The sequence below is a fragment of the Pholis gunnellus genome (genome assembly GCF_910591455.1).
Source record: "Pholis gunnellus genome assembly, chromosome: 19".
Lineage (NCBI taxonomy): Eukaryota > Metazoa > Chordata > Actinopteri > Perciformes > Pholidae > Pholis > Pholis gunnellus.
Genome location: NC_136546.1, coordinates 13,695,437 through 13,701,053, shown reverse-complemented (window position 1 = coordinate 13,701,053; position 5,617 = coordinate 13,695,437). Strand labels below are relative to the sequence as shown.

General features: G+C 42.3%; 1 protein-coding gene across 2 annotated transcripts in view; it reads right to left on the bottom strand.

Moving 5' to 3' along the window:
• Positions 1-3,927, bottom strand: part of LOC306711255 (tyrosine-protein phosphatase non-receptor type 14-like) — a 34,501-nt gene extending 30,574 nt beyond the window's left edge. For both annotated transcript variants that reach the window (XM_079180103.1, XM_079180104.1), the window contains exon 1: positions 3,568-3,927. The gene's annotated coding sequence lies outside the window, so the exon portion shown is untranslated. The remainder of the gene's footprint in view (positions 1-3,567) is intronic.
• Between the last annotated feature and the right edge of the window lie 1,690 nt (positions 3,928-5,617).

Genomic DNA, 5,617 nt, shown 5'->3' with positions numbered 1-5,617 from the left:
CTCCATTAAAAAGGTGAATGATGTGATTTTTGTAACATTATTGAGAGTGAATGTGTCCGACAGCATGCGCACCCATAAATATCGTGCTAGAAAAAGGAACTGCAGGAATATAATAGAAATATGTGTTCTCGTGCTGCAGCCCAACAGATAGGGAATGCACCGAGTTTCAGGCCGGCGTAGCCATCTAAACACCGTCACTAGGACATGAAGAGGGAGAAGATCAAAGAGGGATACAGCTTAACACAGTGGTTGGTTTTCCAAACCAACGATGACGTAGCGCTGCCGACTCATCCTGTGGCAGAGAAAACTGGAGATTTATGACATGGAAGGCAAGGAGAGTTTGGAGATAGGATTGAGAGAAAGAGGGCAGTGAGTGTCCCAACACCCGGTTGAGAAAATAAAAGGCTCAAGATAAGCGAGGATATGTGGAACGGGGCATAAAGGGGGAGAAGAAGTGCAACAGCGGTGTTTCTCAGGCTCTTATCATGTTGGTACAGTTGGTCAGGACGAGAGGGGGGGGGGGTGGTGGTGGTGGTGGGGGGGGCTGAAGGGAGGATGGAGCGAGGGAGTGACGGAGAGCGAGGCTGATAGCGGAGGCTCTCTCCACCTCAACAACAGAAACACAGGACCATCGACTGTCGGGCCACCGCGTCTGCTCCAGCCAAACCGCGGTGCTGTTCACATTTTCCATGCCCCCTCCTCCTGGGAACCACATCACACTCACACAACCATACGCACAAACTCCAGGCACACACGCTCAATCACCAAAAAAGCCACCGAGTGTTTTCTCACAGCTGAACCCAGAGGCACCAACACTAACGGGGGGGGGGGGGGGGGGGGGACCTCAACAGCACGGAGTTTACAGGCCTGTGAAAGCAGCAACAGTTTGCTACTGCTTACATCCGGCTGTATACAACACACATAATGGCCGTAAGGGAAGGGAAAACTCACACGTTTTAAACTGGAGATCAAATGGAAAATGTCTCTGCTTGATGCTCTATTAGGAGAAAGGAGAAGTGGGCAAAAATCGCACACTTCCTCACAAAATACTCAAAAGTCATGTTTCTAACAAGGCTGATCGGAGAGCGAGGGCTCTGACCTTTTTTTTTTTTTTAAGGGGGCGGGGCCAGCAGTGATTGACTAGCACCTGGAAGGTGCCTATGGTGGAGTGTGGGAGAGTTGGGCAAGTCGCAGCATGCCGTCTGCTCTGTTGTTGTCAGCTGGGCTGCCAGAGAGCACAGCACTTACACAACTCTGACAAAAGCATCTCGGCAAGTCTCAATACACTCAATAAACACACACAAGTTGCTGATTACAGTCACAGATATTAACCCAGTTTGCACATTATTGTGTGTTACATTGTTTCATATTATTAGTGTGACTTTTTTTATGAATGTGTTTTTATCTACCGCTTTCCTAAAACTGAGATTAATATATTATTTATATGAATGGCTATTGCATTAACGGCTGCAACTAATGGCATTAGCAATTAATGTGTTGATTATAAAATGTCAGAAAAAAGGTGAAAAATGCCCGTCACAATATCCTACAGCCAAAGATGACGTCTTAAAGTTGCTTGTTTGTGCGAACAGCAGGCAGAAAACAGAAATATATTTAATTTACAATGATGAAAATAGGAAACCCTTACATAGGAGAAGCTAGAACCACCACATTTTGGGCAATTTAGCTTCATCTAAAGATGAAATAATCCATTTCTGTGAAATCTGAATTAGTACATGCTTATTATTCATTTAGAAAACGTCACTGTGTATAATATCTCAATACAGGATTTCATCCCGCTGTTCAATTGAAAGACGATCAATTATCATAATGGATTATCACCCTGCCCATATTAAAAGGGATATAATTAGGGTTTATGATAATATAAAAATAACAAATCTATAACACTCAAATAACCTTTCATCATTTATTTCAAAAACCTTTTGCATCACATCAACAACTTGATATCTGTATTTCATCAGGAAGTCATCCAAGAAAGAAAGTAAACCGCCTTTTCTCTGCAGAAAGACAAGACAACCACAATATGACTTTGAAGGACTCCTGTACATTTCTTGGCCTTCAGATAAACTGCTACGGCAATAACAACAAAAACCGTTCTCCCTCCCTCTCTTCCTGACCAAAACGAAAGGTATGTTTGCTCCACAAATGGCCTAATGACCACTGGCCACACAAACAACGGCCACTTTTCCTTTTATATGCAGTAAACACTTATAATCCTACCATGCTGCACATAAACAAAACATGCCTTTGGGATGTTTTCAAATAAGACAGAACAGGACGTGGACGGCAACATTCCTTTGTGGGAGGAATTATAAACATATATTATAATATTGAACCCTCTCGTCCTCTTAAACAAGCCTCACAGTGAGGTGAGGAGAAGCATGGATGAAGGCGGAACCTATAACTCTGACTTTCGGTCCTTTAAATTCTCCACCAGTGTTTTAAAAGTGGTATGTACTCCCAAGCCACTTGCTCTGGCACCATATAATTTACACAGCATGCCTTTGAGCTTATAAAGACAGCCAGATGTGTATGTATATGTGTGTGTGTGTGTGTGTGTGTGTGTGTGTGTGTGTGTGTGTGTACGGCCTACGCCTCCTGCAGCTATGCTATATTTGCCTTTACAGAACTCTCCTCTTTTTTTTTTTTTTACAGTAATGGATGGTAGTCCAAGCTGCATGTCCAAACACATATTTTAACATACTCTCTCACACACACACACACACACACACACACACACAAACATTTATGCTCAGTGCGCACACAGGGTGTGAGCAGGGCAAACAAAAGTGATAATGACATCATCACCAGGCTCATTTATTAACCCATCACGTAAAAGCCATAAGTCACCTCTGACACGCACGCGTGTGCACCCCCTCAGTCTCTTGTTCCTACCTGAGCGACTCCATGCATCGTCCACTAAAAACCAGGGCAACAAGCCTCTGTTGATGCAGGTTGTTTTCAGTGTACACTAGTAGTAGTAGTAGTAGTTGTAGTAGTAGTAATAGTAGTAGTAGTATGTAGATCATCCAGGTGGTGTAAACTTTACCCGGCATGTGCGCATTTGCCTCCCGAAGAGATGTCCAAACTGGATCCTAAGGGGAGGGTCCCGCAGAGGGCTCCATAAAGTACCTTTAAGTGTATTAATACAACTTCGGTAGCCTATAAGCCTGAACTGAATGTTTTAGGCTGTTCTGATTGGAGGTGTAACTTCACACTGTCACCTGCAGGTAGTTTAGTGCTTCAGTTACCTCAGTCCCGCATCCTATCTAGAGGAGAGGAGGATCGGGGGCCCGGTCTGTATTTTAATGTATGTTTATCTGGAGGAGGACGGGGGGGGGTTAGCATGAGAATATTTTGGATCCCCTGTCTGCCCTACGTGGCCCAGCCATTTGGCCTACATTTTCTCGTTGAGGCTTACAAAAAAAGAGAGTTTTCCTCTACTCCAAGAATGTTTCGAGGTGTTGGAAACAAAAACAAAAGCATAACAAACGTCTCTCCTGGAGGAGATTTCTTTTTTTTTCTTTATGCAACAAGACAACTCACCCTTAATCCTGCGCTACATGCCGTTTTCTGCTCCCCCCCCGCCGGAGAAGCTCCTCTTTTGCTCGAAGGCGTTGAAGCTCACAGCGAACAGCGAATATTCCACATGTCGTTTTTGTTCTTCGGAGTAAGGTTCCAAATGTAGAAGAACGGAATCTCAAAACTCTGGAATCATACGAGCGCAACAAAGTCGCAAACTCACTCCTGTCACTGCTTTGACTCCCACGTTTTTTTTTTTTTTTTTAGTTCGTTTTCTTTGTTTTTTTCGCGGAGCACAAAAGTCCTAAAAAAAAACAGTTAGAAAAAGTTGCTTAACCCGTGGATGGCTACGACGTGGTCTTCTTCTCGCGTATAGGGACTTTGGTATGTTTATAGTAGTGGTCCCTCTAGCCCAATGGAGGCGTTCAGGACAGAGGGGAGAGAGTACCACACGGTGCATTCAAGAGCAGCAGGAAATATTGGAATCTGGAGTTTCCATGTAAGGAGGCGTAAAGCAATGGGTCGGGACCCTCTTAAAGGGTCGCATAAGAAACCCAAAGGAGCCACAAGAGGATAAAGGATAGTAAGGAAGAAAATACATATTTAGGAATGTATTGGATTTTCATACTTTTCTTTGCTTCATTGGTAATTATTGGATTTTTTTTTGGCTTTGCCTACAAATTAGCCTCAGGAAAAAGGCTAAGATAAGGAAATTCCCATGTAGGCTATAGGTTGCACAACCGGTGAGACCGTGTGCCAAGTTTTGTTTTAAGACAAGCCAACAGAGCTGGAGACACTTGTGTGATTTGATGTGTAAGAGGAGTTGATGGTGACAGTCATCAATTATACAGAAACTTCCTTAAAATCATAGTTTGACATTTTGGGAAATAGCCTTCTAATTTGTACACTTTGTTTACTGGTGACATACTAATGACGTACTTTCATTATGTTTATATTGACAGAACCAGACTAGCTGTTTGACATTGTTTCCGTCTTTATGCTAAGCTAACTGGCTGCTGGCTGTAACTTCATATTTAGTATATTAAATATCAATAGGTATTGATGTTTTCATCTGTCAGCAAGCAAGTGAAAAAGTGAATCACCAAAACCCAAACTATATGTATTTCATTTTTATTTTATTCCCACTCTCGCACAACAACAAAAAATGCTTGAGTAGAACAAGATGTAGGCCTAAACATGTTGATTATCTTCACTAAAACAATTAAAAAGTGCGAACAATCCCTACATAGAGTAGAGCTCAAAAGTCGCAGCCATGGAAGGGCCCGCGAAGGCAGCATTTGGTCCAGATGCCGTCCCCTCCGCTCTGACATCAGACCGGAGGAATCTGAGGAATGCTGGGCTCCTGGGAGAAGTCCTCCTCGTTTAATGGTTTTACAGGGGCCACAGAGGTGACTAAACGTCGAACAAAGGAGGTCCCCTCACATATTTATGTCCCCCCTTTGTGCCTTTTGGCCGGGGATGAGTTACAGCCACGGTGGGGCAATTTATTTGCATAACATACATTTTTACAACATGTTGGCTTTAGTAGGCTATGCATAGGCACATTTATTTCAAACAATATATAGTTAATTTGTAATACTTGTATTGAAACTTACAGTAGGTTGTGAAATACAATCTTACGTAGTAAGAAAAGGTCCATAATTCCCTTATTCACGCAGGTGCCGCCAAATAATGCCATTTTCTGATTTGTATTTTAACCTTTATTTATAATACCTTTACAGTTAGTTATATATCTCCTTACAAAATGTTTTTTAAGCCTCCACATTACACAATTATTCCTGATTAGTCAGACAGCATCACTATGTTCAGTTCAACAAATATCTTGAAATCAGGCTTCAAAAACCCTTCATGTCAAATGAATCATTCTCAGTGGTGGATTTGTCCCTGTGGTAGTTGTAGTAGTTTTAGTACAACAGTAAAGTAGGTAAGTAAGTAGAGTATTTATCATTGACATTTTGTATAGATGGCCGTACGTACTGGTGATCATTTGTTGCTGTAATAATTTAATTCTATTTTCATAACGCTACCTTAATAAGCTGAAACAAGTCATCTC